Raw genomic sequence first — 25,605 nt, 5'->3', positions numbered from 1 at the left:
ACCAAGAACCTAACTAGAATTTAACTAGTTACCAGCTGGCATTCTGGTTTTCCTTAAAGTTGGGGAAACTATGACTTGACCAAGTACTTTTATGTAAGTAAAAAGCATACAGTTACGTTTTCCTGTGTGCCTACTATTGTGGCATGAGCCATTTCACAACACTGATCTGTGGAAAGGCTGCATATGCAATATGTGAATTGAAAGATTGTTTATAAACACAGCTCAGGCATAACCAATTAGCCAGATGAGAAAACATCTGAAAGCAGTCCATTTCAACAAAAGGGAAGGAGAAAGAAACTCTTGATCTTGGGGCATTCAGGTGTATAGAAGCAGATTCTTGACTTTTGTAGAAGTTACTGTTTATTGTAAGGTAGTCTGTATCTGCAAGAAACTATCTACCCCATCAGCATCTTTAACTTCCCGAGAAAATGCTGGTTTCTTAGAGAAAGAACTATTGAAAGGTCTCAGGGCAATCTTTGATATGGGGGATCAAAGCCAGTTTTCATTCCATATTCTCTCTCTGGACTCTCTCTTGACCAATGCATGGCTGTTTCACAACATTCCCCAATCTTTGCCTCTGTTGCTATTTGGCTACATCAAATATTATGCATTTAGCACCATCATCTTCATAAATGTTTCTTATCTACACTCCTTGGGTCTTGTTTGGCATAGGGAGAAATAAGTATGTAAGAGAATCCAAGTTTTAAGAGAGTTTGAGAATTTAATGACATTCACCACCAGAGGGTGAATGGGTGGGGGAGCGAGGAGGAGATCCCTCTGGAACAGACTGGAAACAATCTATGGCATCAATAGTGTGATGAGTCAGTTCTGGTGCACACATCCAATTTTTTTACTCTATTCTTGCTTCAGGCCAAAGTGGTTCTGAAGGGTTTTGGAAAACACAGTTAGTTTGTCAGATACAAAAGCATGCCATGGGCCATGCAATTCCTTTCCAAATATCTCCAGTTCTTTGAGAAAATGGTCATCTATCTCTAGTCTTATTCAGACAGACTTCCCCCCCCCTATTTGCCATTTCTGTTTATCAGTTCTCTGGGGAATTCTTTTGGAACCAATTGTCATTTACTTGGTAGGCACACTGTGTTACTTATATGCTGTAAAGGCTCAACATTTGGTGTAAATATAATGCACTCTTGCTTAATATATTTTATTTTCTCCTAGGCTTTAGAATTTATTGCTTACCAAAAATACATTTTATTTTCATCGGGATTAGGTTTATACAAAGCTTGGCATGGATTCAGTACTTAAGGTATAACTTGGAAACACAGTTTGGCAACCTTACACAGCCTTCTCCAGTTTGGGACTCTTGAGATCCAAGCTTAGTTACAGATTGGAAATGAGGATGGATGAATTACTTAGTGGGAAATCTGTGCTTCAACTGTACCTTAAGGCAAACTAAGTTCCTGATGTCTTCTACTGTGATATTTGCTTTGGTTAAATTAGAATTAAATAGATTTATCTGACAGTCCTGTACATATTTCTTTTCAATGAGTTCAGAAACTCACGGAATTCAAACAGGATTTGCTCCCAAACAAAATCCTTTATTTAGGATTATACCATTGGTTTAATTAACTTTGATAACAACACTCTGACTTCAATAACCTATTAATCTGCTTTTGCTAGCAATATTCAAGCTAGCATTTTCACTCCTGCAACTATTCCATTTTCATAATAGTTTTCAAAGCAGTTACCACATTTTAACCAGCATACACTGTTCAGTAATGACCTCCAAAGTATAACCTATGAGCTAGAAAGTAAAATCACATAGACCCAATGTTGCTTGCCATCTTTAAAATGATTCCAATAAAGGATTTGGAAGAATACTTTGTAAACAACATAGGTTATATACAATATTTAAAATCTGTAATAAATAAAATAGGAACAAGGCTGTTCTTGACACGTTATAGAGATAACTCTAAAAGGATGGAAGTTGAGCCCACCACATGTGTATTTGGTACCAGATTATAATGGCACCTGGGATGGAATGTGGGTTTTTTTTAAAAAAATGTGGGGGTTTTGTTTTTATCTCCTATTTATAGGGCTCTGATTGTTGATAGTCTCCCACAGTTATATTGTTTAAGATGGGAAGCCATATACATTTTTTAAAGATAAAACAAATTTGAATTAGTAAAATGGTCAGCATTTTGATGGGAAGAATTAGCTGCACAAATTCAGAATGGGAGACACTTGATATCCTTTTTGCGGTATATGCAAATAGGATCTAGACCTTTTTGTAAGCCAGCAGTTTCACAGCAGAGTCAACAATAGGGTGCCATACTGAGTGCAGTTCTGAAGTTTATCAACAGATATACAATCAGATACAATATCAGGCTTCACCCAGACAATACTTGAGCTTTGGCTCATAGCCATAGATTCAAGGACACAGCTTTCATTTTGGATTGTAGAGAACACTTTAATAAAATGAAAATAAGTGACTATAAACTCTAGGATTCCATATCCATATCCATTCCATATCATGTGCATAGCAGTCTCAGATTAAAATCTTGTACCTGTTTCTCTCTTTCTTTTGCCATATAAGGTTATTTCTCACTGAAATAAGTGGTCTGTATTTATGCATTTTTCTTGTGATGAGCCAGTCCAGTTTCAGACTTGTTTCTTCTGATTTTCTGGTATTCTCACGGCATCCAAAGCTGGAACCTTCAATTAAAGAAAAAACACTAAGATGCTCTATTGAAAAATGTTCAGAGGAAGAGAAGGAAACCGAGACATAAAGAGCAAGTCACTTACAAAAAGTTTGAAGGAGTGGAATATGTTTAGTTTTATGCACAGGTGTTGAAAAGTCTGAAGTGTTTTCCCCCAGAACGAGCATGGTCAGGGATTAAACCCATCCAAGAAAGTCATTTGTTTTAATATCCTACTTTAATGAGATGAGAGAGCAGAGGTTTGAAGCAGGGGTGAAATCTAGCAGGTTCTAACAGGTTCTGGAGAACTGGTAGCATAAATTTTGAGTAGTTCGGAGAACCAGCAAATGCCACCTCTGGCTGGCCCCAGAGTGGGGTGGGAATGGAGATTTTGCAGTATCCTTCCCCTGCCATGCCCACCACGCCATACCACACCCACCAAGCTACAGCCACAGAACCGGTAGTAAAAAAAATTGAATTTCACCACTGGTTTGAAAGCACTACTTTTCCATCACAGGCCTATGTTATGGAATAGCTTCCCTCTAGAAATTTAGAGGCCTACAACTAAGACAGGAAACCATTTTGTTTTCAGTTGCCCCAAACTACAGAACTCAAACCAGTACACTAAAATTGCAAAAGAAAATAAAAGGATTTTGACATAACCTTAGGCAATATTTCCTATTGGTACAACATTTTTGATAATAGAACAGAAAGTGATAGAACTTTATATAGAGGCTATAGTTATATAGGCTATAGTCATGGCCTAGTAGTGAATCTGCTATATTGGCAGCCAGTTAAGGACTTGGGGTGAAATCTCTTCCAACTCAGTGATTTTTGTTCTTTATATTTTCTTCTTACTTAGATTGATAAAATGACCATAATAGCCCAGTGCACATAACATTAGTTCCCTCCTCCCAATTTACAGAAAAAATATCATTATAATTCTCTTAATACTGTTCTTCAGTCCTGAAAGCTTCACAGAAAAGCAGGGCTTTAATATCCTAATATTGCAGGAACCATTCTTGTTCCTGAGTATTCACCTGTTGCAACGGTATGTGGGAATGACCTTCGGAGACAGGGCAAAGAGACAGCCAAGGACATGTTCAGCTAAAAGGTAAGTTCACTGCCAATAGGAATGTGGCAGGGTAAGAGGTTCAGAAGGATCCTTTTTAGTTTCTTGGGCTGTAGAGGGGATGTGGGGAAGAAACATACTTTCAGCCTTTCAAGATCAATAGCATCCTTGCAAGGCAAATCAGATAGGAAAATAGTCAGATAGATTGTACTTTACTGTACAGTTACTTACATTAATAGAATCCTGCAAGTCTGAAAGAAATCCTTTACAGCCCAAAGAACTAAGGAGGGTCCCTTCTGACCTGCTTCCTACCCCAAATTAAATTGCCTTTAATCTGACCATTCCTTTGGCTGCCTTTCTTTCTTTGCCTTGTTTCCCAAGATCATTTCCACATACCATTATACCTGTCTTATCTCCTGGCAGATAAAGACTCACAGCTTGTCCTCTTTTCCACCCTGTATCAGATGGGCAATTCTAGCTGGAATAGATGGTCCTGAAGAAATCCAGCCTCCTCCAAGCAGTACAAATGAGATATAATAGCCAATACCTAGAACTGAACCTCAAAACACATTGGCAGCCAAAGCACCTCCCTCCCTGTTACATGATTGTAATGGTCCTCATTCATGATCAGGTGGTCCACACCTCACAACTTTCAGTGACAACCAGACTACACCAACTCTATGGTTGCTTGCTTTCTCCAAACTGCACTGTTAGGGAATTAGATGTGTTAATAGTAGAAAAAATATATATAAAGTGCTGTGGCATCTTCATGTCAATTGTGTTTTCTAGGCAGTTGGGTAGTATGCATTTTAAAGATAATTGAAGTCACTGAAGCTTATCAATGCCAGTTGTTCCCCTTTACCCACCTGGTTGGAAAAGCTGTAAAGGCCATTCAGCTGTCATTGAAGATTGTGAATGCCAGTTGTTCTCTATTCATCTGGAAGCAAAAACTTTCAGCATCCACCAAGCCCATCTCCACTGTGCCACGAGCGAATGTATTCTTTGTTGGGCTAGCAGTCACCTTCAGCTTTGGCTTCTTTCTATTTATCGCTTTGTATTAAAACAATCAGATCTGGGTAAACATAGCATAGACAAGGGAGTGAATTTATAGACATTAAGATCCATGCTACCTGTATTTGAAATACAGCCTAGTAGACATGATTGAGTTTGTCTTGTTACTTCATCTATTGGTCACAATCCAAATAGCATTAACTGAAGTGTGAGAATTAAGCATTTGGTTAAACCTCTCTCGCCAAAATCAATGGAGCTAAAAGCACTTGCGTTTGATAGGTCACATCTACCCAGATGATAGTTTGGGAGAGTAGCTTTGCTGGATTAGGCCATTGATTCCTTCTACTTTAGCCCTTTGCTTTCAGGAGACAGTTTGCCAAAACTGAAAATTAAACTCAGCTACAATATAACCGGACGGTAGGATAGCAGGAATCTTATTATGACTATCTCAACTAATCAACAAATCCTCTGAAGCGTGATATTTGACTTCATATGATGGGGTTTTTTTTCCTAAAAAAGAAATGGTTCTTGAGATTGGCAAAACTGCAGTTATCAGAGGAACTAAACTCGTTTGTATGGTAAGTTTTGATTTAATAGCTTTTTGTGCTGCAATAAATGATTACTGAAGGCTTAAGCCAATATATAGCTACAGGGTTGTGACCTCAGAACGCGAGACTATCCTGTAACTGTTCTCTGTCAGATATCTAATTGTGGCAGAAGCATGAATAAATGTAACAAAATCCAATGAAGCAGATAAATATTGAGATCCACGAATAACAAATTGGGTTTTTGCTTTATATCAAAAGGCAAGTCAATATAAAAGCAGAAACTTGTATTAGATTAAGTGATATCAAACCTTTTAGGGGCCTGTTATTTCATGGCAAAAAAAGGGGAGCTAATCTGTTGTTTCCAGTGATGTGTTAAAGAATCCTGTCACTTAACAAATTTCATGCCCTTCAGTTGCTATGCACTCTTGCTTATTGCGTGATGACAGCACCCCAATGGTAGTATGCTATAAAAATCCTAAAAACTGAATTTCCACAGCATCTGCTGCAAGCAAGTTTTGTAGGGTAGTGGTGGTAGTGTTTTATCTCTGTATTTCTGCACAAAGGAAACTCACTTAACAGTGAGGTCACTCTGCGTTCATAGATGTTCTTGTTCTCATGAGACAGGCTGCCTGCCATGTGTCTTTTTTCCCCTCTTCAATTTCATCAATCTGATTTATAAACAAGGCCTTGAATCCAGCTTCGACAGCTTCTATACCTATCACAATATGCTCAGTTAACACACTGCACAAAATGTGCCAGGATAGAACCACTGAATATTGGATCCTTTTTATTTTGTTTCATTGGAGCACTAAAATTCTTGGATGCAAAGGAGTAGAGTAGAGTAGAGTAGAGTAGAGTAGAGTAGAGTAGAGTAGAGTAGAGTAGAGTAGAGTAGAGTAGAGTAAAGTAGAGTAGAATCAAACAGAACAGAACAGAACTATTGACCAGGTGTGATTGGACATACAAGGAATTTGTCTTTAGTGCATAAAATCTCAGTACATACAAACAATAAAGTAATATAATCATAAGATACCAACAGGAGAAGATAGTAGAAAAGATGAGAAGAATAATAGTAATACAGCCATATTACATGGGTATACCCTTAGACATAAGACAGTACTATGGTAACGAGTTGTGACGCAACTAAATTTATTTGCAGATCAAAAGGACAGTGGTGTGGCAGAGTTCATGATAAAAAGTAGGTAGTATAATTTAAGCCAAGACTAGAGTTTTAGCTTCTCCCAGATTTTGGGAGTTCAGCTTCCATCAATATCTGCCACCAACGAGAAAGGGCATTTATTTAAAAGGCTTCTGTTCTAATTGTTAGCTTATTTCTCTTTAATGCACTCTGTCCTGCTGTATTCCTGTCAGGATAAAAAGTATTTCACATTAAAAGATACATTGATTTTATTTGCAAAAGTTTAATGCTGCCTTAGTCCAAGAATTAAAGTGGTAAACCACAAGTGAAAATGACAGCAGGGTAATACCAAATAATAAAGAAGTTAAACTAGCTTTCCTCAATCTGGCATTCTCCAGATACAACAGAAGCATAGGAAAAAAAAAAATCTAACACAACATGGACAGATCTGACTTAAAATTTTAGCTATGGTAACTCCAATTTACCTGGTTGGGATGTTCTGACTTTTCACTGAAGATGTAAATCTAACCATTGAACAATAGCCCTTCCTTTGTTGTTGCAAAATAGTTCAAATAGTTTTCTCAGAGTATGGTTGAAAGAATTATACTGGGGGGAAAAATGGAACAGTCTATTTTTGTATAAATGTTTTTTTTTGCTCTGTATAATTTTTATCTGAGGACATAATTTAGGACTCAGAGTGTGCCACCCCTCTTGAAAAAGAATTCCATACATTTGCTCCTTTCTTTAAAGATATTCCCATGAGTATAGAGATCAAAAGTAGATGTGATGTTAAAAATGCATATTTATATTTAATATGCACATTTTTTAAAGGCTGCAGATAGCTAAGGGGAATTTTCTTCCAATGCAAATAACATCTTCAAACGTGTAATCTCTTCATGACTTTAGTAGTGTGGTATTCCTCCTGGCCTATTGTGACTTGATCATTATTAGTAGCATCCACCTAAGGGCTCAAATTTGCAGCTTCTAAAATTACGCATATTAAAAAGAAAGAAGCCGTTAACATTTTTCTCTCTCTCTCTCTCTAAAAACAAAGGGTTAAATAGTTCCAGAATTTGACTCAATTCTACCCATGGTTCCTTTTTTCTTCTTGTTTTTGCAAGAAGTTTTGGTTAACCAGATAGCTGCACTAAGTGGTTGAGGACCTACTGCCAGTGTTGGTCTTAGACAGGGGTGGGTTCTAAATATTTTTACTACTGGTTCTGTGGGCGTGGCTTATTTTGTGGGTGTGGCTTGGAGGTCATGTGACTAGGTGGGCATGGCTAGCTGGTCAGAGTCATTTCTGGAAGGTCCTCGCACTTAAGACCAGTCCTTGCACTTACGACCCAACTCATTTGTTTGCTTTTAACACTGATCAGCTGTAGGACGGCCCTTTGAAGCCCCGCGGCAAGAGTTTAAACAGTTTTTTTCCCTCTAGTCATCAGCTGGGACTCAGGAGGCAGCAATAGATTGGGGGTGGGACCAAATAAAAGGTAAGAATAACGTGGGTGGGGGGTGGGGGGGCGGGAGGGCGGGGGGGGGGGAGAACCGGTTTGGTGATGTCATATCGTCACCGCTACCAGCTCTGCCGAACCGGACCGAACTGGGAGGAACCCACCACTGGTCTTAGAACTGCTCTACAAATCTTTGAGACAAAAGAAAGGGCAGAAAAAGGTTGTTGTTGTTTTGGAATTCATCAAATTTGTTGCAGTACTTGTCTGACTTTTTTCAGGTTTCTTTTTCTTTTTCATCAAGAGATACTTCAGATGTTTAAACTTCCATTAGAAGGTTAGGATGAAGCTATCTATGGTTATTGATTAAGTTTGTTGCTCCATTTTAAGAGGAGTTAAATTATTTTAATATGAGATTTTTTTCTTGTCATTTTAATGTTTGAATTATTTATTGCTGTTATACATTGTTGTAAACTGCTAGAAATCCTTGAAAATTACAGAGGGATACAAATATGATAAATAAGTGAATCAATAAATAAATGCATACAGATATGCATACTTCTGACTCATTTCCAAAATAATGTAGTTACATGTTTTCTATTCATCAGAATTCAAGTCAAAATAAAGTCTTTTCCATAACTGTGAGACAGATTGCATTTCTATGTAAATTATAGCAACTATTTCAAAGTTTGCATCTAATAAATTAACATCTATATTTATGCAAAATTGTGCCCTCTTTTGTCCTCTTCCTTGTTAATACATAAATGATCGTTCTAGCTAGGATTTGAAAATGTAAAGTAGAAAGAATTAAGCAAAATAATTGGATGGAGCTAGCAGACCTACTTTCCATCTTTTAAAATTGAGGCTATGAAATTCTATATTTCAAGCAGATAGTCCACATTCTCTGTTGCTTAGAGATCATAACAGCTTTCACTGGGTTTTCTAGCAATGGGCTGATATTCCATTCAATAATACTGGAAGTATTTGATCATATTGGGCTAAATTTGCTTGAGAGGGCTGCATAATTGGGAGGAGTGGAACGGAAAAGGGATATTTAATAGAAAAGATCATTGCCTTACCAATGCCTTTTACAAAATGAATGGGTGAATTATAAAACATTAGTTTCTTTATCACATCTTCACTGCTTACATTCTCAAGCAACCCTCTCATTTGTATCACTGATGAGAGATGTCCTCTGAGAGGTATTAAAGCTGCTACTTTAAAATGCCAGGAACAGTTGGCATTTGGACTGAACAGCTTTCAGTTTTATAAGTCCAAATCAATGTATAAAAAACATGAAAATAGGTGCAAAAAGAATTAAACATCGTCAATCTGTTACAAGAACAACTGTGTATAAAAAGATCAGTAAAAGAAATCTAGCCTTGCAAGGGCTATCACAAATCCTCAAAGTTGGAATTGATTGTGAAAAGGGGAGGCAAATTTGCCAAGAAAATGGAGGGTAGGGAGTCAACCATAATTTAGGATGGCTCATTTGGTTTGTTTTGAAGGCCTGGGGCCAGAGAACCAGGCACCAATTTCCCTTTTTTTCTGAACTTCATTGGGGTAAATTGGGTAAATCATGCTATCTACCAGTCTCCAGTAACCTGTCTCATGTAAGGATCCTTCTTCTGTATTCAGTATGCTATAAATTTGGGGGAAGAATAAATATTGTTAAACTGAATATAAAAGAATAAACATTTAGCTACTATCTTTATATTAACATCAATTTACAAGAGCATCTTTGGGGAAGAATAAAAAAAGTCATGATATACATAGGATATGACTGAAAGGACGTTGGATGGGGCAGGGATTCAATCACATAGTCATGGCTGCCATATTGTCTGTTTTGATTCCACCCTTAGAAACTCTTGTGAGTTAAAATTCTTGAAACAGATTAATAAAGTACTAACGGGGAGCATTTTTGTGTAACAGAGAGACCCAAATGAATTTATTTAGATTAGTACTAGCTTATGAAAGATGAACAAATTTTCTAGAATTTCAGATCTATGATTGGGTTGCTAACCTCTGTCAGCTGCCACCTTACTAGTGTACATGTATGTTTTGCTACCATACAGTGACAGTCTACCATGAATGGATGGGAGGGGGGAATGCTTGGGGGAAAGCAAAAGTAACTGCTGTATCTCCTCCAGGTGCTGTTTCAAGGTCACCCAGCTGGGAGAAGAAGGCAGCTATATACCAATTTACTCTTGAAGTGACCGTTCTGGAAACATCTTGCTTGAACCTGATTGGTCATGGGGGGAGGGTCAGTAATGGGAGGCAGTTATGGGAGAGAAAATTTGAACTCGGGTGTTGGCACACGATTCTCAGTTCTGGCTATGCACTACTGCAATACGCTTGACTTCTAATAAAACTATACCCTTCTTAATAAATGGAGCCAAGGATCCTTTCCATTTACAGGTTTAAGTGCTGACAGGTCTGACAATCTCCATATTTTTATGAAATTTAAATTATTTTTTAAAAAATCCTTTATAAATGGAACTAGAAAGTTATTTGTCCTTTCTTTTCTTATTATGTCAAAAGTGTGCCTTGAACTTTGCTTCCAAATCAGTTGTTTTTCCTGCATTACAGGCAGAAAGATGGTTTTCAATATTGTTGGGAGGAAAGATAAAATTGGTCTCCATAAGAAACTGACACTTTGGGATAACCCCAGTTTGAGAATTTCAGATAAATACTTTGTTCTAAGATTGTTCAGTAAAAAATAGTATTAATACCCCACATCAACTTAATTTTAGTAAGCTTAGTTTCTTTTTACAGAAAGGAAGATGAAAATAGATTTTGGTAATTTGGAAAATAAAAGGGGGAGGGAGAATGAAAGCTCAGAAAGCCCTTTTTGAAAGCTCAATAGGTTAGTTTTAAAGAATATTAAATATGTGTCTTTTGACCTTAAGATACAGTTAATTCAATAAATGATTCTTTTTTAGTGTACTAGACACAGTAAAGCATGTTTAGTAAGAGCTAAATATCCAATTTGCTGGAAATATAAAATAGTTAAAGGGACAGTAATACATATGCTTCCTGCAGGATTTTCCATTTTGTGTTAATATTCAGGAATTTGTTAACACGGCACTGGTACAGAAAAAATGGGTTCAGAATGTTAATTTAGTGAACTATATACCAAATATGTGGAATGTAATGACCTGGATTTATTGTGCATTGGATATAGCTAAAACTATTTTACTTAAGTGGAAAAACTCTGTAAGATCCTATTTGAAATCTGAGATGGATAAAAAAAAATCCACTTTGTGCATATGAACTTGTTTCCAATTGGTATAGAGGAAAATCTAACCAATATTTTTCTGGGTGCTGTTTTTTTTTAAAAAAGGCTTATTTTTCCTTCTCTAACTTTCTTATTATGCATATACTTTACTTCTTTTTCCTAGTTTATTTAATTCTTGTTACACTTCCACATTCTTTCTTGTCTGTCTGTATAATATAAGCAATATAATTGAACAAATCAGTCCAGAGTTTTTCATTCAAGACACAAATGGTCAGGCTCAATTATTCTTCTTCAGACACATTATTCAAAACCCCACTCTCTGGAAAAAGCTCTAATGCTAGGAAAGGTAGCAGAAAAGAGAGGAAGGGGACGAACAGCAGGAAAAGTGAATGAATTCAGTTATAGTAGGAATAGGTGCACCATTGGAAGGGCAGATCATTATGATGAAAGTCTGTCTATGTGGTCACTAAGAATCAAGAATAACTTGATGGCACATAAGACAATCAACCAATAATATAAACAATAGATAGTTTTATCTGTTTTTATCAGCTTCAGAGAGATGGTAGCAGTACTTGTAATAATAGTCTCAGAACCCGAGAACACTTTCTTCTAGCCTTTTTCAAGAAGGCTGAATCTTTCATAGGAGATCAATTAGAATTTCTGTGTGATGATCTAAGCTGAAGAGAACTTACTCTAGAGTATGTGTGTATATTTCACTGTATACCCTGTTTTCCCCAAAATAAGACATCCCCTGATAGTAAGGCCAATCGGGCTTTGAGCGCATGGCAATAGGGCCAAGTGCTTATTTCAGGGTTCAAAAAAATATAAGACAGGGTTTTATTTTCAGGGAAACATGGTATGTGATATTAATTTTTTTTTCAATTACCAATAGAAAATACATACATGGTCAGCTAGAAAACTGACAGCCCATTTCGAGACCTGAGCACAGTAGGATAGCGTGAGTTCCTTTTCCTGTCCCAGCTCCTGCCTACGTAGCAGTTCAAAAGCATTCAAATGCAAGTAGATAAATAGATACCGCTTTGGTGGGAAGGTAATAGTGTTTTGTGGGCCTAGGCCAGTAGTGGGTTTCAAATCCCATCGCTACCCGTTCGCTTGTGGGTGGGTGTGCGCTTGCACACGCACATGATGCTTCTGTGCATGAGCAGAGACATCCAGATGGGTGGGCGGAGCCTCCCACCGCTGCAACTGGTTCGCCCAATCCAGGGCAACTGGTAGCAACCCACCGCTGGCCTAGCCATATAGTCATGATGGCCATGTGACCACAAAAATGTCTTCAGAGAATGCTGGCTCCCTTGCTTAAGAAATGGAGATGGGCACAAGGAACACAGGAAACCTTTAGCTTTACCTTATTTAAAATAAAATGTTATATTGTAAGCCTTTGATATATAGGTTGAGAGTTACAATGTAACTATAGAGAAAGAGATAAGTCTATAATTATACGTATAACTGTTGTAAAGATTGGAAGCCGCTTTTTCTATCTTTTTTTCCTTCCTTTCTTTTCTTTCATTGAGCCCTGGTGGTGCAGTGGTTAGAATGAAGTATTGCAGGCAAACTTTGTCCACAGCCTGGAGTTTGATCCTAATGGGCTCAAGGTAAACTCAGCCTTCCATCCTTCTGAGATTGGTAAAAGGTGGATCCAGATTATTGGGGACAATATGCTGACATTGTAAACTGCCCAGAGAGTGGTGTAAAACACTATGGAACAATATATAGAAGTCTCAATGCTGTTGCTATTAGTTGCTTTTCTTCTACCTTTTTTCTTTTTGCACTGTAGCTTTCTCTTTTATTTCTTCCTTTCCCCCCTTCTTACTTATTTTAGTTTCTGTTTATTTCTATTAACTTTTACTCTTCTTTTTGAAACTTTCAATAAATTATGTTTTTTAAAAAGATTGAATGATTGATTATGTGCTACAAATAATTTTCAATTCCTGGTGACCACATAGATTGATTTTGTAAGCCTTCGCCTATGTTTAAGAAAAGTTGATTTCTTTTTCTCATTCTTGGTCTAGAACTAAATGATGGCTGAATAAGTAAAGACCTTTGTATAGCACTGCACAATACGATGCGACTTTAATTTTAGCACAAACTAATGATTTCCACAGTCTATAACATTCCTACAACATATTTTATCTGGATGAGCACAAAGCTTAGCACCATCTGCTAATTCTTTTATCTTTCAGATACAGGCCTGGAAACAAACACAACAACATAATCAAATCTTTGAATTGGCTGGATCTCAAAACAGTAAAATTTGCACCAGGCTTTTGGTATTTATTTATACCTTCAGGTAAGCTTCTTTCTCTACACTGTTAATACACATTCACTATTTGCCAGATAATTGTTCAAAATCAAAGCCCAAAAGTCCATGAGCCTGAACTGAGCTAAACTGATTCTTTCCATGAACACCTCACAAGTGCCACAACAGAGAAGTCAGTCCAACTCAAGCAACTCAGGCATCAATAAACCAGAGTGGGGTGGGAATGGAGATTTTGCAGTATCCTTCCCCTGCCTACCAAGTCACACCACGCCCATCAAGCCATGTCCACAGAACCGGTATTAAAAAAATTTGGATTTCACCACTGGCCAGGACCTATTGGAGGTGCATGTTGAGAGCTTTGTTCCTGGACTTGTAGTGAATGGTGGGACTTTTGGGGGAAAGTTGGAGCAATATATGGGAGTTAAGCTTTTGTTCCGGCTGTGTTGCTTCCGTATCCAGCCCTGGGTCATCACAGTAGGCATCTTGAATTAGGCCTTTCATTTCCTTTTTTTAAAAAAAGAACCTGCATTTATGTCCACCATGATGGAATTAACGTGGTTGCTGGATGGAGGATGCTGAAATGTCTCCTATCCCAAATACCTTTGTGGATACTTACCCAAGCGAAGCCTGTTTAGCTTCAGCAAGAGGCTGCCTTGTGTGCAAACTTTATTAGTGCTGTTCATCAGTTTATACTTAAAACAGCTTTACTACCTTCACAGCAGCTCATTCACTTGCTTCCCACCTCTGAACCCATTTTGCAGAATGGATACATAATGAAATAGACTTAATGTTCATTCTCCTGACTTGGAACAATGCTCATCTGCTTGAACAGGTCAGGAGACCAAGTGGTGAAAACAAAAAGAGAAGCAGGAGTGGGTTCAGAGGACTCTGGAGGTTGGAGCAGTGGTGAAATGTAACATTTGTTACTACCAGTTCTGTGGGGGTGGCTTGATGGGGGGTGGGGTAATGTGACTGGGTGGACGTGGCCAACTTTTTTTTTTTTTACTTTTAAAAGCATTTTTTCGACAACCTTAAGAGGTTGCAGAAAATAATGCTTTTAGAAGCCTCTGAGAATCAGGCAACTCAGCTGGAATCGCCAGAGGCTTTTAAAGGCATTTTGTTTCCTACAACCTCTTTGGCCCACCAAGCCATGCCACACCCACCAAACCATACCCACAGAACCAGTAGTAAAAATTATTAAATCCCACAATTGTCCTCACCATTGTCAGACCCCAGGCACAGTGGCAGAGCTATGTCTTCAGGGCCTTCCTAAAGGCCAGGGGAGGAAAGCATCAGGGCCAATCTATGATTCAGGAAAATAGTGTTCCATAGATGGGTACCATGGCAGTAAAGACTGTATTCCTGGGTTCACCAATTATACTCTTTCATACAGGATCAGTGAGATGCCTCTCCTGTCAATTCTGATGTGGCAGGCTGAGGTAATTGAGGGGAGGTAATCCTTCAAACAACCAAATAATCAATCTATGATGTACCAAAAGTCAGGGTCCATAGGCCAATCACAATAATGTTTTATTAATTGTTTCTATTTCAGAGTAAATATTACCATATTTAGGGATATTCAAAGATCATGTGTCAAACAAAGTATTTAGAAGAAAATGGCAAACATTTAATCTAATTTATATAATAAATTGTCTATGAGGCCTGACTGTTGGTACATTCTGTATATTACTGTATGCAAACCTGTGCCTTCAAATAGAAGACTGTTCCCTGTCAGTGCTATAAAGGAGAACATATAACCACTCTTTGATCAGGTTTACTACGTGAATAAATAAGAAACATCTTGAGCAATTAAGGAAAGCAGCACACAGACATGAAATAGTTTGCTGTTAAGCACCTGGGCTGATTTTCCATGTTATCAGGTAACATAAAAGAAGCAGAAAGTGTGCATGCCTTCCCTAGTGTCTCAGTTCAATTCCATGCATGTGAAAAGCAAATACATATTCCCAATACATTGAATTGTGACTGTAGCAATTTAGCAGAGTCGCCCATAGCATCTTCTCTGAGTACAGCTGGATATCAGAGGTGTACAGATAAAATATTCTTTATGAGAGATGCTGATGGTGGGAAGCAGGCATTTATCCAGGAAACTCTGAGATACAATGGTGCTTTAGGCTTTGTGGATATATTTATGGAATTTAAAGGTCAAGTAATAGTTTTCATTCCTCTATTTGCTGCAGATGATTTTATTGAACATTTTCATTATTCCTTTTGATATTTCCACACACTTTCTTCTGGGGGTGAGAGGGAGGGGTGAAGATGATTTCTATCTGTGCTTTGAGTTATAGGATGTAGAAAATGTGCAGTGAATATGTGATTACTGTAATAAGCCCTTTTACCTAACGTATATTTGGTCCAGTATTGAAGACACAAAAAGTGACCTGAATTTGTAAGGAAGCCTGGAATAAAAAAAAATCAAGGTCAAAGAAAATTCTCTAGATTCTGGCGCTTGTCTTTCTTATCATGCAGTTGAAAGCATTGCTAATTATGCTCATAAAGTTGACAAATTTCACAGTATCAGCCTCTGGTCATTTTGTATCATTGTTGAAATTAAAAAGGGGGAGAAAGTATCAGTAGTAACTGACAGGTGTTAGTGATTAGAAATGCCTAAGTGACAATTAGGACTATGTCTGAAAGAAAACTAACAGTAAGACAAATGAAAATACAAATTATGTTTATGCATGTTTTCATTTTTTTCTCCTAGCCAATGCAAATTAGGAGCTGATGACTCTGATATTATACAGAATGTATATACAATAAAACTGGATTGATTAAGAGCTTTAGCAGCAACCAGATGTTCTGGAGAAGCAGCTTTTAGACAGAGATGGCCTTCCTTCGTCCTACAAGGACGTTTCTTATCTGTAGTTCATAGTCAAAGATGTTCTGTTCCTCAACAGGACATTACCTGGTAGCTTGCAGCCAGTGCTCATTAGGGTTGGGAGGCAGTAAGATTAATAGATCTTACCAAGGGCATCAACCTACACCTGAGGGAGAGGGTTAGGTTCTTGCATAACAACACCAAAGCTCCCTCTTCCATTTCAGTTTCCAGAAGTAACTTGCTACTTATTGTTCTCTTCATCTAGATCTTCCTTTAAAGAGGAATCAACCCTGTATGGAGAAAGAGATGAAAGTAAAAAAACCTTGGATAAAACTCAGTAAGCTCAGGCTTAAAATCTTCATTTTTTTATTTCTCCTTTTTAGCCTCATTGCCTCATCATTGGTTGAAGTCATGTCCTGGATCATGACATTGACTAGGACCTTGTTCCAAGCCAGACATCATGTAAGACAGGGGTGTCAAACTCAATTTCATTGAGGGCTGCATCAGGGTTATGTTTGACCTCGGGAGGCTGGGGTAGGCGTGGGCGTGGGTAGTGTGGCCAGATCAACGTCATTCATGTCGGGGGCACCTGTGGTGGTCCGAGTGCTCTGCCAGAGAAAATGGGCTCCCAAGCTACATTTTCACATGCCTCTCCTGAGCTCTGTTTTCACTGGCAGGAGGCCATGGCAGCTGACAATGGAGCTCTGGAGCCCATTTTCTCTGACAGAAGCACCTCAGGCTCGTCTTTCACTGTTTCTAGGGTGGCCCTGTGGGCCAGATCTAAGTATTCCATGGGCTGGATCCCTGGGCCTTGATGTAAGAGTAGAGATATATATGGTATAATATATACAGGAATGAGCAACTGGTCCCTCTTTTCCTGACTTTTAAATGCAAATGAAAACTGCCTGCTTTGATTTGAGATTCCACTCTGCTTTAGAGGAAATGTTGTCGATCTGATATTGGAAAACTACATAATGTAATACGTGTGATACAGTATATGCATCAGAACCAACCACACACCCAATGTGTGCTAAAAATGGTAAATGTAAATTTTAGTAAAATGTACACAGTAGTTTACGAGAATGCCTGTTTTAGTAAACTTACAGTACATATATTTGTACGTTTCTGTGGTGGTGAATAGCATAGGATCTGGATAGGATTTCTCCCATACTGTCCTTTCAGCTTTTCAAGAAAGAGTGTCTGAGAAATGAGACAGCCTGGCACACAGAACCTCTCTTGTTGCTCTGGGGATTTTCTGATTTCTCTTCAGGGAGAGTATGTCAATCCTATCTTGTCTGAACTGATTTTCCATTTGATCTCCTAGTTCTGCATTAACCAAGGGTACTCTATTATATACACTCTTCCAGCGACAAATTACTGTCCTGAAGGGGAGGACCAAATCCTGATACTAGCGGTTGGCAGACTGGAGCAGCTGCAAGAACCTAGGTGGGATGGATACTTATTGTGCTATCTCTGAAATAAGAAGTCAGGTTCTACTGGAAATCTCGAAACAGGACAAAAGCAGAATAGCATACGCTTTCACTCATGCTCCCAATATTTGAGATAGTGCTTCTGATCCTGAAGGTAGTAAGTAGTTATCCTGACAGTCTCTAGTAGTCTTATCCTTTACAAAATTGTCTAATAATGTTTTCAAGCTATCAAAATGGGGGTCCAGCCCATGTTGCTGGAATGCACAGTTACTTTTTTTAGAAGCATATTGTGACAGCAGCTCTGAGACCCTCCTCAATTCCCAGAGTCTCAGCAAAGCCATTGTGGCTAATGATGTAATTGGCAGCATTTTGCACAGTCTGATGCCCCCTCTAAGCTTTGAATATCCCTTCAGATTAATGGAATTTCCCGCCTTTGATGATTAATCTAGTGTGCTTCAGATGTGGTCAACTTTCAGCTTTCATCATTTCCCAGCCAGAATGTCCATTTACTTGGGAAGATCAGAGATCAACATATTTTTGAAATGCCAGCTTCAGGAAGATAACTATAAAGGTGTAATAACAGTTCTGTGCTCTTTGAATATGGGCAAGGAGTTTTCAGTAACTGCCTGAATAGTAAAAAACGTGAAATTATGATCAGGTACTAATTTATTAAAGCTTATTTGCTCTTTTTTTTTAAATGATCACATTCAAAAGGCATATCCTTCATTTCCAAGGGTTTTTTTTTTTTTTTTGCCCTGACTTTCTATTTTAAATACATGTTATTAATTTATTTATAAGGCTTATATGGCCGCCCATCTTAAGCCACTCTGGGACAACAACAATAAAACCAATAATTAAAACAACAATAAAACAGTAAAAATACTGTAAAACAATAAAACAAAACCCCCATGCTTTAATTGCCCCTTAGGATTCAGTAGGCTCAGTTGTCTCCCTTCCATACTATTTACTTACACAATGGTATTCCAGTACTTTAAGGAAAAAAAATCAGGTCTCAATGGCCTTCTGAAAGGTTAGAAGGTAGGGGATTGTCAAATCATCAATGAGAGAGTATTACACAAGCTAGACACAGCCAGGGAAAAGGCACCCCTCCGAGGTCTAACTAGATGGCAAGATTTCAGAGAGGGACTGGAATATGTCCACCCTATTTGAGCTAGTGGGATGGACAAATATTCTTAGGAGAGGCAATCCCCCAAGTAACCAGGTACTGTGCCATATAGGGCTTGAAAGCTGATAACCAACACCTTGAATTGCACTCAGAAGAAAAGTGAGAGCCAGTGTAGCCTACACAATAAAAGGCATAACATGGGTAAACTTATGGACACCCAATGCTTTGTGTGGTGCTACATTCTAGACCAGTTGTAACTTCTGAGTGATCTTCAAGGGCAGCCCCATATCAATCACTTTGCAATAAACCAACTGGGAGGTGATTAAAGCATGAGTGATTGTGAGTAAGGCCTCCAGGTACAGAAAAGGGAACAATTGGTGTTCAAGTTGGATCTGGGCAAAGGCCCCCTAGTTACAGTTACCATCTTCTCATTAAGCAAAGCTGTGAGTCCAGGAGAACCCCCAAATTTTGCACCAGCTTGGTCAGCATCCAGAGTCAAAGGTAACAACTCATCAGACTTGGGGTGGGGAGGGGAAGGCAAAAATCCAGAACCATTCTGTGTTGCCAGGGTTGAGCCAAAGTTGGTTCATCCCCATCCAGACCCTTACAGCCTCCAGGCTTTTGGGTAGCACTACAACAGCACCTGTGCTGCCAGGGGTAGAGATGTATAGGTAGGTATCATTAGGGTACTGATGATACCATACCCATGCCATCAGATCACACCAGTTTCTTGTAGATGTTTAAAAAGAGAGGGAATAGACTAGAGGTGGTATTCAGCAGGTTCTGACCAGTTCTGGAGAACCAGTAGCAGAAATTTTGAGTAGTTCGGAGAACTAGTAAATACCACCTCTGACTGGCCCCACCCCCATCTATTCTTTGCCTCCCAAGTCCCAGCTGATCAGGAGGAAATGGAGATTTTACAGTATCCTTCCCCTGGTGTGGGGTGGGAATATAGATTTTACAGTATCCTTCCCCTGTCACGCCCACCAAGCCACACCCACCAAGCCATGCCACACCCACGAAGCCACGCTCACAGAACCAGTAGTAAAAAATTTTGAATCATACCACTGGAATAGATCTGACTCACAATGAAAAATGTGACTAAAATTAAAGCAGATCAAACTAATGATAATAGGTAGACCAATCTGCCTTAGAATTTACAGTAAAGATGTTGAAGGGGTAGATAATTTCTGCCTTTAGTGCCATCAAGAATAAAAGAAGAAGCAGACAAGCAGTGGTAGAGCAGCCATGAAAGCCTTGGAAAATATATTTAAATGTAGTGATATCTCTATACCTACAAAAATCTTGGTGACACTATATGGAAGTGAAAGTTGTGAGGGTTTTTTTCTCCACTTATTGAGTCCTTCCCAAGAACCTGGGATAGGCAGATATTGATGTTTGATGGTGTTAAAGGTATCATTACAGGATGTAAGCTGTTCCAAGTAAAGCTGCCTTTTCCAATTGACCGATGTGATTTTGTCAATGCCGGTGTTGTTCAAGTAGCGCTCCAATTATTATTACCAAATTATTATTCGCCATTCATCTCACAGTTTAAAGTGACTCTGAGTGGTTGTTAGACTTTGAAGAAACAGTATAGGAAGAATACTTTGTACTTTAGGATTGAAAAAGACTGCTGAAAATTCTGTGGACAGCCAGCCAGCCAAACAAACCAATGGATTATTGGACAAATCAGCTTAGTTTTTTTAAAACTTAAGTCACAAATGATCAGGCTCAAATTATCCACTTCAGACACATTATGTGAAGATCTCTCTCTCTCTCTCTCTCTCTCTCTCTCTCTCTCTCTCTCTCTCTCTCTCTCTCTGAAAAGTAGAAGGAAAGAAAAAGAAGACAATGATCAACAACAATATGGATGCACTCAGTTTCAGTAGTGATAAATGCCCCCTTGGAAGGTCTGAAAGACCAGGTCAGGGACAGGTTGTCATGGAGAAAATGTATTTAAGTGTCACTAAGAATGGGCAATGACTTGATGGAATATAATTAATCAGAAAGCAGTGCTTTCTGAGGACAATTGATTGAGTTGACTGGCAATCAAAAATCTTTTTAAAAGGTTGCTGGAAGTGACAATAGTCCTGCAAAAAGTGGAATGATGAAAAGCCACATGGTGCCAATGGTGGGTACTCAACTGAGGACATAACAAGATTCCTGGGCACAGGCCATGAGCATCATCACAAAGGATGAGTGGCAACCTGTCTATGGAAAAATGTCCTTGCCCATCCTTAGCTGTCACTGTCTCATAATTAAACCTGCTGAGAATCAAGATCTCCTCTAAAAAGAGGCCAAGCTAATTTACAATTCAGATCCTTTTTCAAAAGGAAAAGTTAGCTCACCTGTTGGCATGCTGTTTCTTGCCAGTTTTTTTTATGAATTTTAAACTATAGGTGTATGTATCTCTGTGTCTATGTGTTCCAATTAAGGCATAACTATTTTAAAACTGAGCCAAAGATGCACTGTAATGGTCTGTAGCAGAATAAACAGCAGAGAAACTGGATTCGGCCATCATTCCCAAGTCTTCCCCACCCCACTTATAAACAGGGGGCTGAAAAACGAGAAGCAGTGCCAATCTTCTGATTGTTGTTTTATGTAGATTCCAACCAAGCCAGGAACAAAACCCCCATAGAGATCTGCCTCTTCTCCAGTATATTGATATATAGCAAGAGATATCTGTATTGGCTTCCCTGGAAAAGCCTGATTAGCACTGGGGCATAGATAAATTGCACATAGAAAACTGTTCTCTAAGCAACCTAACGTAAAGGAGATAAAACAATTAGATTAAAGTTAAAAAGGGGACCCTTTCTAAAACCTTTTGCGATTGTGTCGGTATGACGTAGAAAGAATCCTCTAAGTAAATGTATTTCAGAATTTTAAAATCAGCAGCATCTCATTAACTTAAACATCTGCCACCCTAATTATAAATGAATTATGCATGAAAGTCACCAATTATGCATTTTAGGTGGGGGGAAGTGAACATTGCTACTTTTTGCTGGTTTATTGCCACTTACGTGAATTCAACTTTCTATGTGAAATATGAAATTATCTGGTTGTCCAAGGTTGATGGACCCCAACTCTTTTTCTTAATGATTTTTAGCAAATATTTTAACAATAATAAAAGCTAATAGAAAATGAAACTAAAGAGAAATAGGGGGAAAAGAAATATACAGAAAAAAATAAGTGAAGAAAAGAAAAATATATTTCAAGAAGAGATTTCTGATTCTTTTTATAGCCAGTACAAGCATTCAAGCAGATTTGATAGAAACTCACCTATTTGAAAAGGGATAAGTATATTTATAAACCTTTATAGACTTTTTGTTGTCAGAACTGTCACTGATTTTTGGATTTGCAGATTTAAGTGGGTTGAGGTGTCAGATATTGCCTGCATATGATGCACCAGAGACTAGAAGGGGTTAAGTCTTTACAGACAACACATGTGACTACATCAGCCAATGAACTCTATTATTGGATTCTTACCTAGAAACCACTTGGACATCTTCCCCTTTTTTTCCTCTCTCTCTCATCTATCTCTCAGCGAGACAACACGTGGACTTCTCTCTCCTCTCAACATCTGAGTCATATAGTTAGGGTAAAAATGTAACATGACATTCTGTTCATTACTGTATGCATGTATATATTTGTAAATAATAAAAACAACCTTTTGAATCTGAAGCTATGTTGACCAAATAACTTCCTCATAGAACCAAATATATATCTGATATGGGGTATGGGAAGAAGTGATGGTCCCCAACTCTTATCACCCTGAACATTCATAATGTTGCTCGGGGCTCCCTGGGAGTGCAAAGAGGTCTCAATTCTCAAGGTTCTTCTAAATAAAAGCAGAGTGGGGAGCCATCTAGATTTTGGGGAAACCCTGTTCCAGAGGATAAACATTGCTACAGAAAAGGTGCAGTTCTGGGGATCCTGATAGATGAGATAGCTTAATTGAATGAACTTGGGGTATGTTGCTCCTGCAAGGTAGCCCAGACAATAAGCACAATCAGGAGTACTAGCACTATTCTATTGTAAGGCTATAGAATATTGCAAGTATATAGAATGTAACACCTGGCTAGGTGGCTCAGTAGCTAAGATGCTGAACTTGTCGATCAGAAAGGTTGGCAGTTTGGCAGTTCGAGTCCCTAGTATAGGTCTCCGGCATGAGCAGGGGGTTGGACTAGATGACCTCCAAGGTCCTTTCCAACTCTGTTATTGTTACCTGTTACCTGATGCAAGTCTGAAAGTATTTCTCCCCTCCTTTATTTCTACTCTCCAGAAAACTAGACAGGAAACATTTCCCAAACTATCCATCCTTTGGTGGGCTGAGGCATCTTTTACATGCCTGTTGTTCCATCACGGGCCTACCTCCTATCTCTCAAGGCCATTCCACATGTCATTACAGAATGCTCCAACCCTGCAGGATTGAACTGGCCTGCAGATACTGTGGGAGACAGGTTGTCCCTCAAGTAACCAGGCCCTATGCCATGAACAGCTTTATAGGTGATAACAAGAATACCAAATGACACCCAGAAAGCAAACTGGCAACCACAACAGTTTGTGAAACAGAGATGTTAGATGGGCACACTAAGAAATGTTCATTATTCTACCTGTGCCATTTTTTTCTTCTTCAGCTATCTGATGTACTGGCAACATTCCACAACTCCTATTTTCCTTGGTGAGTGGAGTCTGTCAACATTGCTGCATGGATGAAGACCATGATTGATTGCCATTATTTTCCTTGTCTCACTATCAAGGGCTTCTACTTCTGCTTGAGTCCAGTCCACTATTACAGCAGTGTACCTAATGACTGGAATTGCCCAGGTATTAATTGCCTTGTTGATATTTCCTTTACTGAATTTAGACTTAAGGATCTTCTTCACTCTCATGATGCATTCAGTTCTGACCTTCTTTATCATCAGAGTGAAGAAGATCTTAAATGCTGTTGTATTCCACAGCCTGAAAAGTTTAAAAATTCCAGATCTAAAGACACACTGCAGTGCGTCTGTGACCTCAACACGCTAGAGATACCCCCATGACTTTCCCTCAATAAAAGCCAAAAGCAAAGCCCTGCTGTGGTATATATAGAAATGTTAGTTTGTTGTCCCTTTCCTATTTAAATTGAACCAGGGGTGAAATCCAGCAGGTTCTGACAGGTTCTGGAGAACAGGTAGCAGAAATTTTGAGCAGTTCGGAGAACCGGTAGCGGAAATTTTGAGTAGTTCAGAGAACTGGCAAATACCACCTCTGGCTGGCCCCAGAGTGGGGTGGGAATGGAGATTTTGCATTCTCCTGCCACACCCACCAAGCCACACCCACAGAACCATAGTAAAAAAAAATGGATTTCACCACTGAATTGAACCTGTTATTAAAATTATATAAAGTTAATGTGGAATTTGGCTGTCCCTGTGAACTCTGACAACTAAGACAAATTGCACACTCACAACTTTGGTGGAACTAAATGTTAGATCCAAATCAAGTGATGATATACTTTTTTCAAGAGATGAAATCATGAGGTCCGAGTGTACTACTGATTAAAGATTTCTCCCTCATTTACTTTGTTCCTTAGCTGGTATTGAGTGGTATAATATATTAACTGAGTTCTTGGTTGGGTTAATTCTTTCAGAGTTTGCTAAATGGATTATTTTCTGTCTCATACTTTGGAATAATCAATTGACTTCTAGTGCAGTAGCGAAAAGCATTGTTAGCAGGGATGTACACTTATAGTGTTATTTCACTCAGAGTAGAAGCTGAAATAATGGAATGATTTTGTTTTCATAAGATTCAAAGCATCCTTATATCCCAATGCCACTTCAGAATAAGCCCCTGGATTTACTATTATTATTACCATTACTTTTACTCTCAGTAATTCTCTAATCCGGAATTGGAAAAAAGATGAACACATTTCATTTTGGAGGATTATTATGAATCCTAAATGCTGACAGTAGAAATATTTTAAAAATGACTGTTGTCTTTATAATGCATGAAACAAGAATTTGGGTGCTTCTTGTCCTTAGTAAATTTCTGCTTCTGATTTGTCTCTGGAGAAGGGATGCTGCTCTTTGCTGTGAAGAATGAATCAAGATGAATCTAACTGTGGAACTTTGCTTTTTAGATAAAGAAATGTTCAGATTGTCTCACCGATAGCAATATGCAGTGTGCAAAAGAATACTAGGCTTTCCACTATATTTATTCATTCATTTGACAATATTTTTTTTCACTAACAAATTCTGATACTGGGTTGATTTGTCTATTTTTCTATTTCTGTTTGTTAAAAATATTTTTCCCCTTTCTTCAAGGAGATCGAAGTAGCATACACAGCATTCCTTCCACCATTTTTTCCCCAACCGTAACTGTTATGTGATTGGATTGGATTGGATTGGATTGGATTGGATTGGATTTGAATGGATTGGATTGAGAAATGACTGGTCCAAAGTCAACCAGGGAGTTTTCCTGCCTGGAAAGAGACTTGAACCTTGATTCTCTTCAATCCTAGTCCAACTCCACTATATCACACTGGCTGAGTATAGTGTAGATTTGGAGGAGAAACATAGCGTGTATAGAATTGTGAAATATGTTTACTATTGTGTAGTACTTAGTACACTTTTCTTATATACCTCAGCTTTCCCAAATGACAGTTTCCAAGGAAACCAGCCCAGCTTTGTGACAAATTTAATTAAGTCTCCCCCTCCCCGCTTACCTGAGAAAACTACTGTCTACCCACAATAGAAAAAGCTTTCACATTTCTGTGGGATGATGAAAAATTTCAGAAATCCGGGAATGCTAACTGTTTTGGTCACTAGAGGGTAAGAGAACT

The 25,605-nt window shown here is 38.5% G+C and overlaps 1 long non-coding RNA gene across 1 annotated transcript; it reads right to left on the bottom strand.

Annotated features, from left to right (window-relative positions):
* Positions 1–2,405: 2,405 nt before the first annotated feature.
* On the bottom strand, positions 2,406–16,827 carry LOC117671437 (uncharacterized). Its single transcript, XR_004592866.3, has 3 exons — positions 16,377–16,827; positions 4,599–4,782; positions 2,406–2,676 (listed from the first exon to the last, which is right to left on the bottom strand). It is a non-coding gene; the product is annotated as an uncharacterized LOC117671437 (long non-coding RNA).
* Between the last annotated feature and the right edge of the window lie 8,778 nt (positions 16,828–25,605).

The sequence above is a fragment of the Pantherophis guttatus genome, chromosome 1, assembly GCF_059756535.1.
Source record: "Pantherophis guttatus breed Tessera chromosome 1, ASM5975653v1, whole genome shotgun sequence".
Taxonomy (NCBI): Eukaryota; Metazoa; Chordata; class Lepidosauria; order Squamata; family Colubridae; genus Pantherophis; species Pantherophis guttatus.
This window is presented reverse-complemented; position numbering and strand designations above follow the sequence as displayed.